This window comes from Schistocerca piceifrons, chromosome 5 (assembly GCF_021461385.2).
Source record: "Schistocerca piceifrons isolate TAMUIC-IGC-003096 chromosome 5, iqSchPice1.1, whole genome shotgun sequence".
Lineage (NCBI taxonomy): Eukaryota > Metazoa > Arthropoda > Insecta > Orthoptera > Acrididae > Schistocerca > Schistocerca piceifrons.
The window spans coordinates 303,225,080-303,250,014 of NC_060142.1; the positions used below are offsets into that span (position 1 = coordinate 303,225,080).

General features: G+C 41.0%; 1 protein-coding gene across 1 annotated transcript in view; it reads right to left on the minus strand.

Annotated features, from left to right (window-relative positions):
- LOC124797828 (dnaJ homolog subfamily C member 13) overlaps positions 1-24,935 on the minus strand; it is a 344,782-nt gene that overhangs the window by 168,332 nt on the left and 151,515 nt on the right.

Below are 24,935 nucleotides of genomic sequence, written 5' to 3' on the forward strand. Positions count from 1 at the left end.
GGAAACTGTGAAAACCTATATCTGGATAGCCATACAGAGATTCGAATTTTCCTCTACTCGCACACTTGTCATCCGTGTGTTTTCACTTCACCACACATTCCTGGAAATTTTTTTGGGAAGGTTTTTTATGCCCCTGACAAATTATCTTCATTGCTGCAAATTATGTCACAAAGGAATACTCTCATCACTGTTTTGATTTGGAAACAAGAAAAAGTCACATGGATTGATGTCTATGCTGTAGGTGTCTGGGGCATGAATGTGATCTGATTTTTGGTACAAAACTCTAGAATTGATGGAGCTTAGTTGGGAGGTAAGCTCTCATCATGACAGTGTCGAGCTGTCTTGTCATAACTATGGTCTCTCTTCTCAAACTTTCTTCTACAAAATTTTCCAAATTGAGATTACAGCCTGTTCTGCAGATTATCTGATAGTTTATCAATGACTATCGCGTGCCAGATCTTCTACTTTAAATTGCAACTGCCACAATTTGAGGTCGAATACTTCCCTGGTAAAGAGTTATCTTCAACTGATAGATAAGCCACTAGGAGAACTATGTGTAACAGTGCATGAAACCTGGAGCAACCATTATGATTGCTTTTGAAACTTCAAATAATTCCTTGAATTCGTCTCCTACTCTCTTCCCCATAATATTAACTTAAATGACCTAACAGCCTAACTAAAATTAAGGATGCTACACAGTTCAATTACACAATTTTGTCTTTTCACTCATTTTTTCCTTTCTTCAAAAGTCTCATTCGAGTTTGATCTGCATATGTAACACTCTCAATCATTTCAAAATCTTCCTAATGAATTTTGTGCACTTGAACTCTTACTTATATTTTTCCTGGTCATAGCTATGAATGATTCTGTAGATTTTTTGTTAAATATCTTCCTTTTACATTCCATTTTACAGTTAGCCCACAGAATTTGTTGTCTGTGCTTTCATTTTCTTAGCTGTTGGTACTCATTAGCAGTTAACGAACTCCTAGTGAAATATGCAGTACACACTTTAATCCTTTGTAAGATCAATGCAAATGCAATTTGGCTGAGTAGTAAGAAGATTTAGGTATAACTACCAGTTGCTGACATCAATAGACATGGATTAAAGGAAATATTCTGGCATTCAACTAAAGTGACTTAGGTAAAATAGCCAACCCATTTTGATCTCCAGCCATGGATTACTCCAGAGGATTTGGTAATCAGGAAAAACAAATCCAGCATTCTATGGATCAGAGCAATTAATATTAAATGCCTTAATTGGGTAGGCAGATTTGAAAATGTGAAAAGAAAAATTAATAGATTGACGTTAAATGTGTTAGGAATTAGTGAAGTTTCAGGGCAGGAAGAACAGTATTTATGATCAGGTGAGTAGAAAACTATTAACACAAAATCAAATAGGGATAATTAGGGGTAGGTCCAATAATGGATTGGGAAACAGGAATTTAGGTGAACTATTATGAACAGCATAGAAAAGCATTAATTTAGTGAAGACAGACACAAGCCAAGACCCGCTACTACTGTACTAACTGTGTAGTTGACAAAATTGAAAGAACATATGAGACAAAACAATTTATTTAGTTTTTCAAGGGAGATGAAAATTTAATTGGGATGGAAGACTGTAATTCAATAACAGGAAATGCATGAGAAGGAAAAATAGTAGGAGAACAAGGATAGAGGAAAAGGAATGGAAGGGGAATCTTTCTGATAGAGTTCCGCACAGAGCATAATTTAATCATTGCAGACACATGGTTTAAGAATCAGAAAAGAAGATTGTACACATGGAAAATACATGGAGACCCCAGAAAGTTTCAAAGTGATTATATAATGGCAAGAGAGACAGACTTAGATACCAAATTTCAAGCTACAAAACATTTCCATGGACAGCTATAGACTCTGACCGTAAACTATTGGTTGTAAACTCCAGATTGAAATTGAATGCTTTAACTGTCAAATTTGTGAGAGTGCCATTTCTGTTCATACATTAAGTTTGGACTAATTCATCCACTAGATGGAACCCAACATGCTAGTATGGCTATATGAGCAGTTGTGAAGGCAGCCTGCCAGCTGCGCCCCTGTTACAACTAATGACTATACGGGCCTGAGCACAAGCCTCTGCTGGTCACTTGTGTGTTGTCCGTTGTATGTACTTTGTCCCTCATGAGTTGATTCTTTATCATGTAATAAAGTTACAGTGTTTTTGGGTTATAACACTGAAGACTTGCAGATAGGTTGGAAATTAAGGAGTTAGCACCTGAGCAAACTTCAAGAACTAGAGGTTGTTGTAAAGAAAGAGCAATAGCCAATGTCTGGATGAAACAATGGAAAGAAGAAGACTGGGTAGCTTTGAGAGATGAAATAGAAAAGACAGCAAAGGACCAAATAAGAAAAAAGACAAGGCTCATTAAAACACTTGGAAATACACGAGATATTGAATTTTGTTGATAAAGGAGAAAAATACCTTGCAAATGAAGCAGACAAAAGGAAGGTGTATAAAAACTGAAATTGAAAGAAAGTACTCAATGGCAAAGCAGGAATGGCTAAAAGAGAAATGCATGGCTCTGGGAAATATAGACGCTAATACACAGGAAAATTAGATAAACGTCTGGAGACAAGACAAGCAGGCCCCTGTAATAAGCAAAAAACGGAAGGACGAAAGATGAATTGGCTATACAGAAGTGCTACACATGGGGAAGAAACTTTAACATTATGTTATGGAGGGGGAGGAGAAGGCGGATGAAGATGAGATCAGAGACATTATACTGTGAGAACAATTTGACAGAGCACCGAAAAATGTAAGTGGAATCACAGCTCCTCAAGTAGACGGTATTTCCTCAGTATTATTGAAATGTTTGAAAGAATTAGACAAAGTATCAACAAACTTCAACAAGAATTTAATAATACCAGTGTCAAATAAGGCATGTGCTGATGACTGTGAATATTACCAAACCATTAATTTCTTGAGTCATGTGTGAGAAACACTGATACAAGTTATTTACAGAAGAATGGAAAGATTGATAGAAACTGACCTAAGAGAAGATAAGTTTGGGTTACAGAGAAATTTAAGAACATGTGAGGCAATACTGATGCTACACTACAATGTATCTTAGAAGATACACTGAAGAAAGGGAAACCTACATTTATAGCATTTGTAAATTCAGAGAAAACTTTCATAACACTGACTGGAATACATTCTTTAAAATGCTGAGAGTAGCAGGGACAAAGTATGGCGAGCAAAAGATATTTACAACTGGTAAAGCAACCAAACTGCAGTTGAAGATCATGAAAGGGAAGCAGTGGTCGAGAATAAAGTGAGACAGGACTGTAGCTTATCCTCCGTATTGCTCAATCTGTTACTGAGCATGCAGTCAATGAAGCAAAAGAGAAAATAAACACTTTATCATACAAGACCAGTGTCACTACCTGATAGTTTGTTGACACTGCTGTTACCTAAAGGAAATACCAACTTTCTGAGATCAAAAGTAAATACAGGAACACTTGGACAAAATTTCCACTTGGTGTAATAAATGGCAGTTCTCTTTAAATGTAGATAAATATGAGAAAACAAAAGATAAATAATCTGATAATATTTCAGTTACAAGATTAGTGTTGAAAATATTAAGCATGTCACATCAGATGAATATTTAGGGAAAAACAAAATGAAGTGGGACTGAAATGTAAAATCAGTACAATATAGTGCCAATTATATGAATGTTGGTCAACCAAATGACCACACAATTACTCACTCATGCATGCCATCTTTTCTCCACTACACTCCAGTAGATGTGAATTAATGCTAGTGTCACACGTATCTTGACATACTACTAAACATAAAACAGAAGCCAAGCTGCCAGCCATTGAATTGCAGCCATTTATGGCAGTACTGAAAATGGGACTAAATTGTGGAAACAATTTCACACAATCTAAACTCCACATTGCAATATCAAAATACTACAAAAAGCGATTTATCCTTTTATGGATTATTATCCAGGGATATTGTGGTCACTGTAAATATAGATTAAAGGAATATACAAATTCTAATTTCCACAAATTTGAGTACAAACAGGACGATACAAAACCAGTTTGATCTTCTGCTTAAGTTAAAAGCAGTTGTGTCAGACAATCTTAAAGATTAAACACTGTACATTTTTAATGTCACAAACAACTCTGAGCACTGGGGGAGAAATTGCACTATTATGTGAAAGTATTTGCTCCTAAATAGTTTTTATGTATTTCCTGAGCAACTCTGCAGACAATAACTTACTTATGTCAAGTGGCAAACTATTCAGGAGGGAACACAATGGTCAAATTCTTTGTGAGTACCATCTAGAAAATGGGCAGTGGGATTGATGATGAGCCTACAGGCTAGGAAAGGAAACTGAAGGGAATGAACAACTGTTTATTATGCATAAGAAATGCACATCACAAAAATATTCAAACAGGAAAAGATAATTCATTCCCAATGCAAAAGCTTCTATAATAGTTATAATGACGTGAAGAAAATGGCAACAGGTAATAGGGGGAACAGGCAAAGGAGAGCATCAGACAGCTTTGTCATAAATCTTGAAAATAGATTTGACCTGTTGCCTCAGTCAGAATCGGATGAGCCTCATGTAGCTGAAGCTGTAGAAAGTGCACAACAAGCTTTCGAGGACTTTAAAAAGGTAGGCAAATTTGTAAAGAGTTCTGTTGTTAGGTAGTTCCCATGGTTGAAGTGTTGGCCAACTACTGCAGGAAAATCTAGGTCCACAGTACCAGGTCACAAACTTTTTCAAGCTTAGTGCAGATCTGGGTCAGGTAACAAAGGATGTTTGTTCTTTATGCAAGGATTTCACAAAGAAGGATGCCGTGGTTATAGTGGGTGGTCTGGGAAATAGCATTGACAGAGACACTGAATAATCCATAGAGAGTGACCTGGTGAAGATAGTATCAGCAACTAAGCATACGAGTGTGGCAGATTTGTGTGTGTGTTGAGACGCCACAATTGGCATCATTTGAACTCTTCCGTCAGGAGGGTGAATGTGGAGTTGGAGTGGCTTCTTGGGATGGATATAGGGTTCCATATTGGTTTGATTCCTGTGGATGCTATCGATAGGTGGGACTACACTAGGCATGGCCTTCACCTCAATAGGAAAGGGAAGGGAAAACCATCTGGGTTGATTGAAGAAAACTTAAGGGGGGAACACTGTCACAAGTGGTAAAATACCAGTGGTCACAGGTGTCAGAGGAATGCCTTTTTTAGGATAGGGAAGTGGGAAAGAAAACTAGTTTTAAGAGAGATTGGCAGACACATTCAGTTTGAGAAAAGAGATGAACAGGAGTCAGATTTTAGCATACAGCTTCCATTTAAACAATGTTTAACAGAAAGTAATCAGAAACTACCAGTTCATCTTCACCAAAGCAGTTATAATCCCATTAGTATGCAGTACCAGTTATCTTTATTACACCAGAACATTCCGGGACTCAGAAATAAAGTTGACGAACTACTCATTTGTATTGATGAAATGAATTCATCTAACCAAATTGACACAATCTGCCTCTCTGAACATCAAGTGACCATTGGTATAGATATGTTAGACATTTCAGGATTTAAGCTAGCTTCCTACTTCTGCAGAGTAGATATGGATCGAGGAGGAGTTGCCACATTTATTAAAAACTGCCATAAATTCAAGAACAATGACGTTAATAAAGTCCGTTTAGAGCAGCATCTAGAAGCATGTGCAACAGAAGTAGAGTTCCATAACAGATCCTATATAATAGTAATTATTTACCGAGCACCTGTAGGAAATTAAAATCTATTCATAAATCATCTAGAAGCTCTTTTGGGTTATTTAACAGGAAGAAACAAAGAAATTTTAATTGCTGGTGACTTTAATACAGATTTTGTAATGCAATCTTCCAGTAAACATTTACTGTAGTTAGTAATGTTGTCTTTCAATCAAACTCACACTGTGAACTTTCCAACTAGGATCATTAAATCCTCAAGGACAGCCATTGATAACACTTTTATAGACAAATCAAAGGAACAAAATCATATCATAAAACCCGTAATAAATGGACTATCAGATCATGACATACAGCTCCTTGTTTTGGATGTAAATTATTGTAAGCAGATTATCAAGACTGCTAAATATGAGTACAGGAGAGTAGTCAATCAACCTAAAATTGTGTGTTTTAGAAAACTGCTCAAAGATATGAACTGGAAAGATATTTATAGTGCTCATGACATGGATGAAAAATATAACGCATTCATGAACAATGTCAGTACCATGTTTGAAAACTGTTTTCCTCTAAAAGTTACTCAAATTAAACAGAAGTTTTTAATAAAAACATGGATTACACAAGGAATAAAGATTCCCTGTAAGACAAAAAGGAAAATGTATCTGTCGACCAAGAATAGCTCCAATTCTGATGTTTTAGCTAAATACAAGGAATACTGTAAAATATTAAAAAAAGTAATTCAGACATGTAAACAAATGCACTATGAGAAGAAGATAGCAATGTCAGGGAACAAAATAAAAACAATATGGGATATAGTGAAAGAGGAGATTGGTAGAACCAGAAAGGAACAGGAGCAAATATCATTAAGGGTAGATGACACATTAATAACCGATGGGCATAGTGTGGCAAATCTATTTAACAAGTACTTTATATCCGTTACTGATAGAATGGGATTGTCAGGGTCAGTAAATAACGCCCTTGAATATCTGAAACTAGCCTTTACAAACAGCCTCAGGTACATGAGTATGTCACTCACCTCACCAAAATAAATAACTTCCATAACAAAATCTTTAAAAACAAAGCACTCTAGTGGTTACGATGAAATATCAACAAAGTTAATTAAGGCTATTTACACCTACAGTGAAAATGTACTTAATTCATTAAATAACAAATTACAAGCAGCAGGTATTTTCTGTGATTTGTCAAAGGCATTTGATTGTGTGAACCACATCCTTTAAATTAATTAGAATTCTATGGTGTCACGCGCAGTGCTGCAAAATGGTTCAAGTCATACCTTGCTAACAGGAAACAAACGGTGTCAGTGCAAGGGACTATTAAGTCATCATCAGAATGGGAAGAAATTACATGTGGTGTCCCACAAGGATCCATCTAGGGCCATTGCTTTTTCTAATGTACATTAAAGATCTCGCCATAAGCAGAGTTCATTTTGTTTGCAGATGACAATTATTGCAACAAACAGTATGTCGAGTGTAGTTCTAGAAAGATCTTCTAATGATATTTTCATGGATATTAATAAATGGTTTAAAGCCAACTCACTGACATTAAACTTTGAAAAGACTCACTGTATGCAAGATGTTTCCACCCAGTATATGCATAAAGTACGAAAAAGATCAGATAGAAGAGGTTGACAGTCTTAAATTCCTGGGCTTACAACTTGATAATAAATTCAGTTGGGAGGAGCACACCACAGAACTGCAGAAATGCCTTAACAAATCTGTATTTGCAATTCGAGTGTTAGCAGACATAGGCGACATAGAAATGAAAAAGCTTGCATACTTTGCCTACTTTCATTCCATAATGTCATATGGTATAATATTTTGGGGTAACTCTTCAAGTCAAGCAAAAGTTTTCAGAGTCCAAAAGCGTGTAATACGTATTATTTGTGGAGTAAGCTCACCGACGTCCTGTAGAAACCTCTTCAAAGAACTGGGTATACTAACTACTGCCTCTCAGTATATTTACTCCTTAATGAAATTTGTCCTAAATAATATATCTCTTTTTTCAACAAACAGCTCAGTTCATACATAAAATACCAGGAAGAAAAATGATCTGCACAAGGACTTACAAGCACTTACTTTACTTCAAAAAGGGGTCCACTACTCCGGAACACTCACCTTCAATAATCTGCCAGCAAACATAAAAAATTTAGTTACAAATAAACATCAGTTTTAAAGGAGCCTGAAAGACTTACTAGTGGCCAACTCCTTCTACTCCATTGACGAATTTTTTAATAGAACCAAATGATGTATTGTATATACTCATACTATTAGTGTTGTTATTTGAGCTTAAAAAATGATGTATTGTATATACTCATTGTATTAGTATGGTTATTTCAGCCTTACAAAAAAAAATTGACATGTTCCACATCCACGAGGATCTACTCAGCACGGATCTATGGAACGAAAAACTAATCTAATCTAATCACATGTATCTGTTACTTTAGATGATGGAAGTCAGGCAAGCTTACATCAAAAACCATTAAAAGAATTCTCAATGTAGCCAATCATTACTGGTAGATTATGACCTTTTAGCAAACAATTACGTTAAAAAGTTTCACTGGTCTTTCTACCCTCAATTTTTGGGTACTTAGTGGAAAAGAACTGGCACTACCATTAATACAGTAACAGTCAACTATTACGTTATCGACAGTATGTCAAATGGGACAAAACATAGCATTTCGGATCTAGAGATGACTGGCACTTAACAAGTGCCAAGAACTATAGCTCAAGAACAGCTATGTTCATTAAGAAATCCAAAAGTGTTATCATAATTTGGTTTTGTTTTGCTTTAGGGTACAAAAAACAACTAGGGTCACACGTGCCCAAGTCAAAACTCCATAACATGAAGACAGAAGAGTTAAAAAACGATTATACATCAGTCCAACTGACATAATTAGAAGACAGCTAAAACCAGGCATGTGGAAAAAAAAGGCTAAAAAAAAAAAAGACACCATACGCAAATGGACATTCAAAACTAAAAATTAAATGGCCTTCGCCATATTGCTTTGGTAGATAAAAAGTAAAACGCAGTCAGCAGCCAGCACATCATTTCCTAAAATGGCCGATAACTAAAACGGCAAACCCAAGCAGGAACGTAAATTGTTAAAAAACTGGTATTCCATCACGAAGTGGCGGATATTTAGAACTTTGGCGCAATGTGTACAAAGTGGTGGGGTAGCATCATTAGCAGTGCCCAATACACAGCATAGTTAAAATGACCTCCTGCCGGCGGGAGGGCCGAGAGGAAGTCATCCTAGCTGCTGGGAGGGGCTTAATATGCCAGAGCTTATTCCTGTGAAGGGAGGACCAGTGGTGATGCCACAGGGATACCACCTCCTGACAGACAGAAACACAGAGATCATAAGAGGGAATATAGGTACGCGCAGGCTGAGGCACGAGGGCTGCAGCCTTGGCAGCAGTGTCAGCAGCCTCATTTCCTGGCAGACAGACATGACCAGGAACCCACAGAAACATCACACTGCCTCCACCAAGAGTCAGTAAGTGAGTGTTTTCCTGGACCCGCTGCTCTAAGCACACACAGACTTTGAATGGTGCTGAGCAAGTCTGAGCAGTGAACACAATTGAAAAGGCTGTGTCGCCGGATGTACTCCGTGGCCTGATACGAGGCAAAGAGCTCAGCTGTAAATACTGAGCAGTGTGCTGGATGCCGATATCAAAAGACACGGGTGCCAATGACAAAGGCGTACCCGAGCCCATGGTCAGTCCAGGAGCCATCAGTGTAGACTAAGGAACTATCGTGAAGTTCCATGTGACGGCCATGAAACTAAAGGCAATAGATCGAGGCTGGAGTAGTGTCCTTAGGAAGCGAATTAAGGCCATGGTTAACCTGGGCCACTTCACGAAGCCAAGGAAGTGAAGCCGCCGTAAGCCAAGGAAGTGAAGCCGCCGTAAGAAGTGCCAAAAGTGGACTCCAGCAGATAATAGAGAAGAGGGACGAGCCCCGTACTCACGATGAAAGGAAGCATCAAAGAAGGAGTCATAGGATGGGTGGCCATGCACGGCAGACAAATGGCATGCATACCTGCCGAGGAGAAAGTCACGGCCGGACAGTGGTAGTTCAGCAGCTTTAGCATACAGACTATTAACTGGGAGTGCAAAAAGCACTCGTGGCCAAACGGATGCCACAATGGTGGGTAGTGTTGAGACAGTGTAAGAGGGATGGGTGTGCAGATGCATAAACAAAGCACCCACAGTCGAGTTTTAAGTGGCCATGGGACAGGTACAAACAGAGTAGGGTGGTTCGATCGGCACCTCAGGAATTACCATTAAGGACACATAGGACATTGAGGAACCATGTACAGGGGGCTGCCAGGTAAGAGACATGGGAAGACAAAGACAGTTTCCTATCAAGTATGAGCCCCAGGAATTTCATAGTTTCAATGAACGGATGGGCAACAGGCCCAATATGTAAAGATGGTGGGAGAAACCACTTGTGTCACCAGAAATTCATAAAGACAGTTTTGTCAGTGGAACAGCGAAAGCCATTGTCAATACTCCAGGAGTAAAGGCGATCAAGACAGCGCTGAAGACACCACTCAGTGAGACATGTCCAGGGAGAACTACAATAGATGGCAAAATCGTCAACAAAAAGGGAGCCGGAGATGCCTGGCAAGAGAAAGGCCATTATAGGGTTAATGGCAATAGCAAAGAGGACAACACTCAGGATGGAACCCTGAGGCACACCATTTTCCTGGATAAAGGTGTCTGACAAGGCAGAACCCCCCCCCCCCCCCCCACACACACACACACACACACACACACACACACACACACACACACACACACACACACCGAAAACTCTGTCTTGTCAAAATGCTCAAAGAAAACAGGGCACGTGCCCACAGAAGCCCCACGTGTAAAGAATACAGAGGATACCAGTTTTCCAGCAGGCGTCATAGGCCTTCTCCAAATCGAAAAACACAGCCACAGTCTGGGATTTCTGCAGAAAACCATTCATCTCATGGGTGGACAAAGTAACGCGATGGTCAACTGCAGAACACTGCACTCGAAATGCACACTGCGCATTCGTCAGTAAACTGTGAGACTCAAGCCACCATACTGGCCTGGCATGAATCACACATTCCATCACCTTGAAAATGCAGCTGGTAAGAGAGATGGGGCAGTAGCTAGAAGGAAGGTTTTTGTCCTTACCTTGCTTAGATATGGTTATGATGGTAGCTTCACACCAGCATCCAAGAATTGTGCCCTCTGTCCACTAAGCAGAAAGTTCTTGCCCGCAAGAGAAAGGTGCTGCAACATCTTAATGTGGATGGTGTCTGGCCCTGGGGCAGAGAATCAGGATGAACCGAGAGCATGATCTAGCTCCCTTATAGTAAAGGCGGCACTGTAGCACTCACGATTTGGAGAAGAGAAGGGTATCGCCCAAGCCTCCTCCGCTCATTTCCAATAGAGGAAGGCAGGGTGATAGTGGAAAGAGCTCGAATCTTCCGCAAAATGGTGGCCCCAAGCTGTTATAAATGGCAATAGGGTCTACGATAACATTGTTACTGTCAGGCTGTAAATTGGGGAATGGATCTTGGCCCCAGAGAGCCATCGAAGGTTCGCCCACATGACAGAGGAAGGGGTGGAACTGTTAAAAGAAGCCAGCTCTTTTGATATTTCGAAGAACGCGACAACATTGTGCACGCATCTATTTATAATGAATGGAGTTTGCCATTGTACGATGACTGTTGAAAATTCGGAGAGCACATCTCCGGGCGCGAACTGCGCCGTGGCATTCCTCAGTCCACCAAGGAGAGCAGGATTTCACAGGACCGGCACTTGCTTCAACACCTTTCTGAATAATAAATGGATTTACCGTGGCAAAGGGCTGACCGTCTTCAGTACGTGAGATGACGAGGAACCGTGGCACAGTGGGAAGGGTCTTTGAATCATTAGCCTCATTATGTTTACATTGCATCAAGAAACAAAGAAAGGAAAAGGGAGTGAAAAACAAAGATAAGACTGTTCTTACATCAGTGACAGAGAATGCAGAACATTCCCAATAACATCACAGACATGTTCCCCGAGGGAGGGGGAAAAAGTAAGCAAGAGGATAGATATGCAGCACAGAAGGGAAAAAGTGCTGTAAAGGCTGGGGCCCCATGGTAGCCAAGCACGAACCCGCCAAAGAGTGGCGATCCCCCTGGGGGATCAGTCAACCAAGGGGCTGGGACATGACATAATAAAGAGGAAGTGCGAAGAATGGAACATTCTGCAGCAGTAAGGATAATGTTTGTGAGATATTCCACCTGGTCATCATAACTGTGGAAATCATGTTCTTTGAAGGTTGTCAGGGAGGAGTAAAGCTGCCAGTCAGCCTCAAGAAGCTGCCATTTGGGCATGTACGCGTATGGGTAGGGGGTCAGAAAACTGACAGCACATGGGAAATGGTCGCTCGAGTAGGTGTCAGAAAGAATGGACCACTCAAGATGATGGGCAAGCTGGGCAGTGCACAAGGAGAGGTCGAAATGGGAATAGGAGTGCGAGGAGTTGGAAAGGAAATTGGGTGCTCCAGTGTTAAGGCAGAGGAGGTTAAGTTGGTTAAGGAGGTCAGCCAAGAGGGCACCTCTGACAGGTTGCAGGAGAACCACAGAGGGGATGATGAGCATTAAAGTCACTGAGTAACAAAAATGGGGCAGGTAGCTGGTGCCCTGGTGGCACTGAATGACAGAGGGGCATAAATGGTACAAAGGGAAAAAGTCAGGTGGGGAAGGAAAAGGCAAACTGCAACAGCTTGAAGGTGGGTAGTCAGAGATGAATGTCATTGCATATGAGCAGCACGACACCCCAATGAGATGGAATGCCAACCTCAGGCGGGAAGGTCAAAATGAATCGGTAAGTAATGTGAAAGCTCAAAGCGGTCATTTCCTGAAGGCAGAGTACAAGAGGATGCTGTGATGCTAAAAGCAGCTGTAAGTCCTCTTTGTGGGACCGAAGGCCGTAAATGTTCCATTAGAGGACAGTCATGATGATGATGAGATGTACGGGTGTCAACTCGATGGCTATCAAGTGACAGCCGGTTTAGATTTGCTACAACAAGGCACAGAAGCAAGAGGATCCTGCTCTATGGGGTCCACAGAAACATCGGCTGGCTTGTGCAGTCGGTCTTATGAGTCCAACACTGAAAAACAATTGGTGGTGTGCACCAGCGATACAGATGCTAGGTGGGCTAAGGTACCGTGTGGCGACATTGTTGAAGACGACCTTGGAGTTGGTGAAGGAGAAGACCATTTGCCTTTGGTGAACTTCTTCAAGGCTTTCTGGTTAGAGGAAGGCATGGGTGTTGCTTGGCTGGAGGGACAGAGAAAGTCTACACAGTAGTACTCCTGTCCTTTCTGGCCTACCAGTTGTGTAGCTGATGGCTTCACCCCTTGAGGTGAGAGCTGCGAGTTTGACAGTTTTTGCACAGCTGGACGGGGGGATGGTGATGCTACCTTGACACTGGGCTATTTCACCTTAGAGCTGAATTTGAGGTCGCATGTCTGCGTCGCCATATCCTTCATGGAGCCAGGGGTAACATAAACAGAACTATAGGTGCCAGACAGGAGAACATAGGGTTTGCAACTAGCCAGTAACTTGCGAGCTACCGGGCAAGACCCTTTTTCTTTTACCCAGATCTCTTGGACAACCTGTTCATCAAGATACATGGGATAATCCCAAGAGGCGGCAGCACGGCCGCCATTGCAGTGGATGCAGTGTGGAGAAGGAAGCGGACGATCGCCCTCATGTGCATCCCTACCACAGGTTACATGTTTGGCTGGGTGGCAACCAGATGTTCTAGTGTGGTTAAAATGATGACACTGGTAGCAGTGCATCAGGTTTGCAATGTACAGTTGGACCGTGATAATTTCATAGCCTGCTCTGATCTTAGACGGCAGCACCACTCTATCGTAAGTGAGGCAAAGAGTGCGGGTGGGCACTAAGGAGGAATCTATCTTTTTTATTACACGATGGATGGCAATGACACCTCGATCAATGTGCCGATTTTCGGCATGATTGTGTTCCATTTGCAAGTATTTTGGTTGATATTGGTCTCACCATAGATACTGGGGCACCGAGTTGGCGGCGAGTGGCCCTCTGGTGATGATGAGAGTGGGGTCAGAGAGTCCGAGTGAGATGGACAGTACGGCAGAGTGTTTGGGTCCGGATGGTCTGAATTAAGCATTAATAATTTTGGCACTCTGTGGTAACGAACTAATGGTGAAACTGAGACACTTGGGAATTCAATGCTGCTGTGGAACCATAAGCCGTGGGCTCTGCAGTTGTATGGACACAATTTATGGTGAGCTGTGGCTGATGTCGTTTGTGAATGTTTTGGCATGGCAAATAAACAAGACAGCGTGAGCCCAACCTGAACACGCTGTGCTGTAGCATGTTTGCCCACAATAAGGATGTCATGATATTGGAGAAGAAAGCAGTTGAATACCGTGCGTGTATTAACCTTCAGTGACTTCTGCGGTGTTACTTTACTTAACTGTGTGGAGACAACAGTGACTGTCACGTATCAACAGAATTTACGATTGTCTAAAAGTGTGGCCAATGCCGGATGGACATTGTCATAAAGTTACTATATTTCTTATTTGTGAACATAATTTTCTGTTATCAGGGTTACTCACTGGACAGATTTGAAATTGTCAGTTCTGTGCTGTAGTTCAGCGGGTTATAAATACTGGAATTTGACAAATATGCTAACTGTCAGTTTGGAAACATTTTTATATCTACATGTTAAATGAAAGTGAATTTTGAAATTTGTAAGGTACCTTTCTACCATTACGATTCTGTAAGCTTTTATTTGGAATTGATGTCTGCTACTGTTATTGGTGGAGAATTTATTACTCAATAAATCAAAGGAACAGTTATTTAACCAGCCTTGCTATGAAGTGTTTTAGGACTTGTTTTCCAGTGAACTATTATTAATAAATTATGTAAATCAGTAATGTTGTGCAAGCAGTTACTGAATGCACCAATCTCCATTAGCCAATCAACCATGGCCTGTTTGGAACAGGAATTGATGTAATATTATGGGACTAGAGGCTATTTGTTAAGTTTTGGCAATGCTAATCCTATTGTTTGTTGTTCTTGTTGAAGTGTCTAGTCGCTCCTGAATTAAATAATAATTCTGCACATTAGTAGCAGAGCGCTGTTGATTGGCTGGAGGAAAGTGTTTTCAATCTATTGAAAATTAGGTTGTAGTATGAGATTGTTCGCTACTATTTTGGACCTGATAATGCTGTAATTATTCCAGGATGCCATCGAATCTGGTGAAGAACACTGCTTTATCGAGGAGAAGTTAGTTGATGTACGAACTTCAATGGAGGAGTTTGGAACCACAAGGCAATGTAACTGAATTGTTGAAATTATTAACAAAGAATATGCACCTCCCAGTAATGATAAAAATTACTGAGAAAAGAGAGGTAAGTTTGGACGCTGCCGCTATAGTTGTGCCACTTGAGAAAATGTTGGATAGTGTTGGTTTGGATATGGGTTCACTAACCAAACATCAGGTTAGGAGGTTACAAGTGAGACATGCCCATTACCTAAATCAGGTGGATGATTTAGTAGGTATGGAGAGGGAGTAAGAGAAAATAATAAGGGAATATTTAAACTGAATCAGTGATGGGCTGGCTCACGTCATAGGAGTGGAAGGTGAAGCGGAAGGTGAAGCGGGGCAGGTCGAGCGACGCCATGTGGGGTGGGGGGGATTCATTTTCAAATTGGCCGTATTCGAAATTACCTGACCCCATGCAAGATTATTTGACAGGATTTAAGGAATGGTGTTTAGATTCAGTGGAGAATATTGTGGAGTTTTTGTATTTCATCATCGGAAAGTGCGCGCTGTTAACATGACAAATTTGGAAATTTTGAAACTCTTAGTGGGAAAGGTAAAGGGAGACTTAGCAGAATACCTGTTGAATGCGATTCAGGAAAGACTAATGTTGGATCAATTTAGAGCAAAAATTTGCACCTTGATTCCCCCCTGTGTGTTGCAAGAATTGGTTTATAAGCAGTATGGTCATGAGCAGGAGAATATTGAAGAGATTGTCGACTTTGTTGAGTTAGAGAGAGTGCGCTAGCCTTTTGCCTGCTATACTGCAAAAGAGAAATTGTATTACATATTGTTCAAGGATTACGACCAGACGATAAGAGGGCAGTATTTGGTGGGACAACGCAAACGTTTGCCCAGCTGAATGAATTAGTAAGGCACATCCAGGCTATTATGTATGTAGACTCACAGAGGGTAGGACAGGCCATTAATTATGAAAGGTGTCGCGGACAGGAGAACCAGTTGGATAAGATGGAATGGAATAGGAAAGTTCAAGCAAACAATAGGAATAGGAAGGAAATTACTTCTACGAATCAGCAGTGGGAAAAGGAAAGTAAGCTAAGGTGTTGTATTTGTGGGAAGTTGGGTCACATTAGTAGGATTTGTTGGAAGAGTGAGCCAGGGATGTCCTGACAATTACAAAAAAGAGGTAGGAATGGAATAGGAAAGTTCAAGCAAACAATAGGAATAGGAAGGAAATTACTTCTACGAATCAGCAGTGGGAAAAGGAAAGTAAGCTAAGGTGTTGTATTTGTGGGAAGTTGGGTCACATTAGTAGGATTTGTTGGAAGAGTGAGCCAGGGATGTCCTGACAATTACAAAAAAGAGGTAGGAATGGAACGGAAAGAGATTTATGCGATAAGTGGAGGGGAGGAACAGGGTTTACCTTTTGGATGCTGTGTTGTGAATCAGGAACCTGTGTGTGCATTGTTGGACTCTGGTAGTGCTATTACGGCAACTGAAGAAAATTGGTTTAACCGTAACAGTTCTACTTGAAAGTAGAGTAAAATAGAAAAGGATAGAGTTAAATACAAGGCAGTAAATCAGTCCAGTGTAAGAGTGAAGGGTGTCATATGGGTTAAACTGAGAATTAGGGATTTCACGTGGAGGGTGAGGATGCGAGTGGTAAGCAGGCTTGCCACAACATGCATTCGAGGAGCTGATGTTACTGAAAAGATGAGATTGGTGACTGATTGGGGTGCAAGACAATTTGGCTTCAGATTTAAACTGGAGAAGAGTTTTGAATTTTGTAAGCACCAAGGGGTAGTTTCTGTGGCAGTTGTGACTAGTGGAGAGGCATTAAAAAGCAAAAAGAGAGAAAAGAAAGGGTTGTGGCTGGAACATTTGGAATTAGCAGAGAAAGAGGAAATACAGAGATTATGTAGTGAATTCCTGCATGTTTTAACAGAGAGGTTGGGGATGACATCTCTCCTGGAATATCACATCTAATTATCTGATAACATGCCTATTAAGAAAGCACCATATAGGTTTGCTACACCTCGAATGAAATTGTTGAAGGAAAAGATTTAAAAGATGTTAGATCAGGAAGTAGTTCAGCCCTTTAATTCGCCATATGCTGTGCCTATCTTTCTGGTCCGGAAACCCAATGGGAATTATCGCCCAGTGGTCGATTACAGGGATTTGAATAAAAAAGTGGTATTGCAGTCAGTACCTCTTCCCAACCTACATTCTTGTTTTGTATGGTTTCGCGGTGCAAGGATATTTACCACTTTAGATTTAAACGAGGCTTATAATCAAATTCTGCTTGCAGGAACTTCCAAATCGATTACGGCCTTCATGATCGATTGGAACATTTGCTAATTCAATAGGGTTTCGTTCAGATTATCCACGGGTGCTGCAGTTCTAGCTCAGCTCCTAGACAAAATATTCTCGGACATAAAGTTTAAGTTTATATACCACTACCTGGACGACTTGGTAGTTTATAATAGTTCCATGCAGGAACATTATCAACATTTAAGGGAGGTTTTAGTGAGGTTAAGGAATTGTGGGTCTTACGATGAATCCAGCCAAGGTAAAGTGTGCTTGTGAATTTATGCACCACCTTGGTAACGTGGTCTCTCCAGAGGGGATAACTATTGCTGAGGAATGGGTGCAAGCTATAAAGCAGTTGCCCATTCCTAGAAATGTGAAGGAGGTTGCGAAGTGTGTCAAGAGTAGCAAATTTCTTCCATAAGTTCATTCCAGGGTTTGAGGAGAAAGTGGCCCTGTTGAATGCCTTGGGCAAAAACATGAGTGTGGTCCTTCGCAGGAAGCCACGTGGGAATCCCTGAAACAGTCCTTGGCGTCAGCACCCGTACTCACGCTTCCAGATTTCAACGCTCTGTTTATACTTCAGACTGACTCCTCAAATGCGGGGGTGCGGGTAGTCTTTCTTCAGGAAGGGGACAAAGGAAAGAGGCCTATTGCCTATGCTTCACGTGCTTTGAACCATTTAGAAAAGAACTATTTTATTTACGAGCTGGAGGCACTCGTGGTATTATTTGGCGTGGAGAAATTTTGGTATTACCTGGAAAATACAAAGTTTTTCTTAAAGACTGATAACCAAGCACTCAGCTGGGTCCGTGCACATCCTCTTAAGGCCAGAAGGATAGCCAGGTGAGCAACAAGGATCTTGGCATTTAAGTTCCAGGTCAAGAACATTAAAGGATCTGAAAGCCAGGTAGCCAATGGCCTCAGCTGCCTTTTTCAGGAACCTGACATACAACTTGATAATCATGAATTGGATGAAGGTAGTGCTTCCGCAGGGAAAATTAGTTCGATTCTCACTGATTTTCCACAGCTGTTTAAAGACATTTGGGAATATCAGGAGAAGGATAACGAGGTGCAGGAGATAAAACAAAAAATTGAAGAAGGAAAGGTGGTGACACCATACCTACTTAAAGATGGTGTATTGTGTTGCAAGGCTTAGCACGATAAGGGTTACAAAATTGTGGTGCCTGGGGATTTGGTACCTTTCATTTTTAAATATTTTCATGAATCGCTGGTGGGTGGCCATCTGGGAACATTTAAAACTCGTGCAAAAATTCATCAGCATTTCATTTGGAAGGGAATGGATAAAGATATTAAGTACAATTTTAATACATGTCAGGTGTATGCTGCTACCAAACCAGTGCAGGATGGTAGGGTTGGGTGGCTGGAATCTGTACCTGTGGACTATCCCCTTCAGAAAATGTACATCGACTTTGTAGGGCCTTTACCTCAATCTAAGAAAGGTAGTAAGTACATCCTAGTATGTATGGATGCCTTCACAATGTTTACTTGGATGTATCCCACTAGGGCAGTCATGATTGAAATTGTGACACAGAATTTGAAAAATATATTTGGCGTGTTCGGGCTGCCACAGTATTTGATTAGCAACAATGCTTCATGTTCTACTTCGGGAGGGTTTAAGAACTTTTGCATGAGAATGGGCATTACCCATGGGACCACGACTCCCTATTACCCGAACCCATCGTATGCTGAAAGGGTAAATCGCAATCTCAGGGTGGCATTAACTGCCTATCACAGTAAAGGTCAGGAGAACTGGGATCGGATGCTCGCTTGGCTTATGATGGTGTTTAACACGGCCCGCATGATACGCATTTGTTGACTCCTGCGGAGCTCATATTGAACCTTAAGATTTCCACTCCTCTGAATAACCTATGGTCCATTAGTGATCTGCTACCTGAGCACATTGAGCCTCAGCAGCTAGTGAATCAGTGGAAAATGGCGAAGCAGAATATTCTTAAGGCTCATCAGATTCACGCAAAGCTGTACAATGAGGGGCGGCAGCCAAACCTCATAAGTTGGGATATTCGGTGTATGTAAAAAATTTCCAGGCCATGAGCAGCAAGGTGCATAAGGTTACAAAAATACTCCTCCCACAATTCTTTGGGTCGTACGTTATTAGACGTTTCATAACACCGGTCACCATTATGCTGATGGACCCCAAACAAGGGAAGACAATAACAGCTCATCTCTCTCAGATAAAGTTGGGTCCATCACTTATTCATTCTGGGAACTTAAGGGAGCCGTGATCGGCAATTAATAGGGGTGGGGGGAGTAGTATGTGCCAATTTTCGGCACAATTGTGTTCTGGCCACGAGTGTTAAGGTCAATATTGGCCTTGCCAGAGATACAGGGGCACTGAGTTGATGTCAAGTGGCCCTCTGGTGACGAAGAGGGGCGGGTTAGAGAGTCCAAGAAAGAAGGACAGAACGGCAGAGTGTTGGGATCCAGATGGTCCGAACTGTGCATTAATAATTTTGGCACTCTGAGCTTATCAACTGATGGTGAAACCAAGACGCTCGGGAATTCAACGCTGCTGTGGAACAATAAGCCATGGACTCTGCAATTGTATGGACGCAATTTACGGCAAGCCGTGGCCGATGTCGTCTGTGAATTTTTTGGCACGGCAGATAAACAAGACAGCGTGAGCCCAATCTGAACACGCTGTGCTGTAGCATGTTCGCCCACAATAACGATGTCATGATATTGAGAAGAAAGTAGTGGAATACTGCACGTATATTAACCTTCAGTGACTTCTATGGTGTTAGTTTACTTAACTGTGTGGAGACAGCAGTAACTGTCACGTTTCAACGGAATTTACGACTGTCTAAAAATGTGGACAATGCCGGATTGGCATTGTCAAAGTTATTATATTTCTTATTTGTGAACATAATTTTCAGGATTACTCATTGGGCAGATTTGAAACTGCCAGTTCTGTGGTGTAGTTCAGCCGGTTATAAATTCTGGAATTTGACAAATATGCTAACTGTCAGTTTTGGATATATTTTTATACCTACATGTTAAATGAAAGTGAATTTTGAAGTTTTTAAGGTAACTTTCTACCATTACGATTCTGTAAGTTTTTATTTGGAAGTGAGGTTGTTTGCTACTGTTACTGATTGAGAATTTATTACCCGATTAATCAAAGGAACAGTTATTTAACTAGTCCTGGTATGAAGTGTTTTAAGACTTGTTTTCCAGTGAACTATTATTAATAAATAATGTAAATCAGTAACGTTGTGTAACCAGTTACTGAAGGCACCAATCTCCATTAGCCAATCAACCATGGCCAGTTTGGAACGGGCACTGGTGTACATTAGGGAACTAGATGCTATTTGTTAAGTTATGGCAACGTTAATTCTGATGTTTGTTGTTCTTGTTGAAGTGTCTAGTCAGCCCTAAATTAAATAATAATTCTGCACATCAGAGAGGTAAGATTGGATTTTGGCCTCAGTCAGACCATCGAGCAGCCCGGTGTAAATTACAGCATGGAAAGAATTCAAAGTTCTATGGGCTTTGACACAAACAGGGTAGCCGTGGAGAAGCAAGGCAATCTATTGGTTATGACCTGTAGATTAAAACTGAAGAAACTGCAAAAAGATGGGAATTTAAGGAGATGGGACCTGGATAAACTGAAAGAACCAGAGGTTGTACAGAGTTTCAGGGAGAGCCTAAGGGAACAATTGACAGGAATGGGGGAAAGAAATACAGTAGAAGAAGAATGGGTAGCCTTGAGGGATGAAGTAGTGAAGGCAGCAGAGGATCAAGTAGGTAAAAAGACGAGGACTAGTAGAATTCCTTGGGTAACAGAAGAAATATTGAATTTAATTGATGAAAGGAGAAAATATAAACATGCAGTAAATGAAGCAGGCAAAAAGGAATACAAACGTCTCAAAAATGAGATCGACAGGAAGTGCAAAATGGCTAAGCAGGGATGGCTAGAGGACAAATGTAAGGATGTAGAGACTTATCTCACTAGGGGTAAGATAGATAATGCCTACAGGAAAATTAAAGAGACCTTTGGAGATAAGAGAACGACCTGTATGAATATAAAGAGCTCAGATGGAAACCCAGTTCTACGCAAAGAAGGGAAAGCAGAAAGGTGGAAGGAGTATATAGAGGGTCTATACAAGGGCGATGTACTTGAGGACAATATTATGGAAATGGAAGAGGATGTAGATGAAGATGAAATGGGAGATATGATACTGCGTGAAGAGTTTGACAGAGCTCTGAAAGACATGAGTCGAAACAAGGCCCCGGGAGTAGACAACATTCCGTTGGAACTACTGACGGCCTTGGGAGAGCCAGTCCTGACAAAACTCTACCATCTGGTGAGCAAGATGTATGAAACAGGCGAAATACCCTCAGACTTCAAGAAGAATATAATAATTCCAATCCCAAAGAAAGCAGGTGTTGACGGATGTGAACATTACCGAACAATCAGTTTAATAAGCCACAGCTGCAAAATACTAACACGAATTCTTTACAGACGAATGGAAAATCTAGTAGAAGCCGACCTCGGGGAAGATCAGTTTGGATTCCGTAGAAACACTGGAACACATGAGGCAATAGTGACCTTACGACTTATCTTAGAAGAAAGATTAAGAAAAGGCAAACCTACGTTTCTAGCATTTGTAGACTTAGAGAAAGCTTTTGACAATGTTGACTGGAATACTCTCTTTCAAACTCTAAAGGTGGCAGGGGCAAAATACAGGGAGCGGCAGGCTATTTATAATTTGTACAGAAACCAGATGGCAGTTATAAGAGTTGAGGGACATGAAAGGGAAGCAGTGGTTGGGAAGGGAGTAAGACAGGGTTGTAGTCTCTCCCCGATGTTATTCAATCTGTATATTGAGCAAGCAGTAAAGGAAACAAAAGAAAAATTCGGAATAGGTATTAAAATCCATGGAGAAGATATAAAAACTTTGAGGTTCGCCGATGACATTGTAATTCTGTCAGAGACAGCAAAGGACTTGGAAGAGCAGTTGAATGGAATGGACAGTGTCTTGAAAGGAGGATATAAGATGAACATCAACAAAAGCAAAACAAGGATAATGGAATGTAGCCTAATTAAGTCGGGTGATGCTGAGGGAATTAGATTAGGAAATGAGGCACTTAAAGTAGTAAAGGAGTTTTGCTATTTGGGGAGCAAAATAACTGATGATGGTCGAAGTAGAGAGGATATAAAATGTAGGCTGGCAATGGCAAGGAAAGCGTTTCTGAAGAAGAGAAATTTGTTAACATCGAGTATAGATTTAAGTGTGAGGAAGTCGTTTCTGAAAGTATTTGTATGGAGTGTAGCCATGTATGGAAGTAAAACATGGACGATAAATAGTTTGGACAAGAAGAGAATAGGAGCTTTCGAAATGTGGTGCTACAGAAGAATGCTGAAGATTAGATGGGTAGACCACATAACTAATGAGGAAGTATTGAATAGGATTGGGGAGAAGAGAAGTTTGTGGCACAACTTGACCAGAAGAAGGGATCGGTTGGTAGGACATGTTCTGAGGCATCAAGGGATCACCAATTTAGTATTGGAGGGCAGCGTGGAGGGTAAAAATCATAGAGGGAGACCAAGAGATGAATACACTAAGCAGATTCAGAAGGATGTAGGTTGCAGTAGGTACTGGGAGATGAAGAGGCTTGCACAGGATAGAGTAGCATGGAGAGCTGCATCAAACCAGTCTCAGGACTGAAGACCACAACAACAACAAGTAACCTTATGACAGTGAAAATACATAGAGGCACCAAAGAAACTGGTATAGGCAAGCATATTCAGATAAGGAGATAGTAAACAGGCAGAATACGACGCTATGGTTGGCAACACCTATATGAGACGACAAGTGTCTGGTGCAGTTGTTAGGACAGTTACCGCTGCTGCAATGGCAGATTATCAAGATTTAAGTGAGTCTGAATGTGTTGTTACAGTTGGTGCACAAGCGATGGGACACAGCATCTCCAAGGTAGCGATGAAGTGGGGATTTTCCAGTATGACCATTTCAAGAGTGTGAATATCAGGAATTCGGTAAAACGTCAAGTCTCTGACACCACAGCGACCAGAAAAAGATCCTGCAAAAAGAGGACCAATGATGACTGAAAAGAATCGTTACACGACAGAAGTGCAACCCTTCTGCAAATTGCTGCAGATTTCAATGCCGAGCCATCAATAAGTGTCAGCGAGTGAATCATTCGACGAAACAACATCAATATGGGCTTTTGGAGCAGAAGGCCCACTTGTGTACCCTTGGTGACTGCACGACACAAAGCTTTACGCCTTGCCTGGGCCCATCAACATAGACGTTGGACTGTTGATGACTGGAAACATGTTGCCTGGCTGGACGAGTCTCGTTTCAAAATGTATCGAGCGGATGGACATATACATGTATGGTGACAACCTCATGAATCCACAGACCCTGCGTGTCACAGGAGACTGTAATGGTGTGGGACGTGTGGAGTTGGACTGACATGGTAGCCCTGATACATCTAGATACGATACTCATCACCTGCATCCATTCATGTCCACTGTGCATTCCGACGGACTTTGACAATTCCAACAGGATGATGACACCCCACACATCCAGAATTGCTACCGAGTGGCTCCAGGAACACACTACTGAGTTTAAACACTTCCACTGGCCACCATACTCTCCAGACATGAACATTATTGAGTTTATCAGTGGTGCCTTGCAACATGCTGCTCAGAAGAGATCTACACCCCCTCGCACTCTTACGGATTTATGAACAGCACTGCAGGATTCATTGTGTCAATTCCCTCCAGCACTACTTCAGATACTAATCGAGTCCATGCCACGTTGTAATGTGGCACTTCTGAGTGTTCGCGAGGGGTCTACATGATATTAGGCAGGTGTACCAATTTCTTGCTGTTCATTGTAGTTTGCTATTTGCAACACAGGCTTGAAAGGGATAAACAACTGAAGACAGTGTATCACAATTGCATGTTGAACTACAAGAAGAAGAGAACCTAATGATATAATTAAAAAACTGGTTGACAAAACTGCCAAATAAACAATTATTTTCAATGTTCATCCTGCAAGCCAAATTTATTGTTGTCAAATGGTACCTTAGAAATGAGCCCTAGCTTGCTATCTGCCCTCTTGCTGCTTTTTTCGAAGGCAACTGTTTCAGATGTTGACCTAGTCTTTTCACAGTTATGACTGAATTATGAGGATTCAGGTGTCTCAACTATTTTATAATAATGTCTGGAATATAACGTAACAGATTACTTCAAAGTCACAGACAGTATCATACTATGCCACTTAAAATGCTTATCATCTGCGCTTGCACGAAGTCCATTCCTTTTATCAGCGGCCATATGAAAGTTGGCAGCACTAGCCCATAATTAAGATCCTCTAGAAACATAATTTACAGACAACAAAAAATTTTATAGCAAGTGTGACAATAACCAAGTAGCAACCACTTACCTTTAATTAACCACAATCTGTAGGCTAATAAGACATCCAATTTTCAAATGGAAAAGTAATTCAACCATTCTGTCACATAGAAGGTATTACTAAACCTGCAATTTGAGTGTTGGGAAAAGA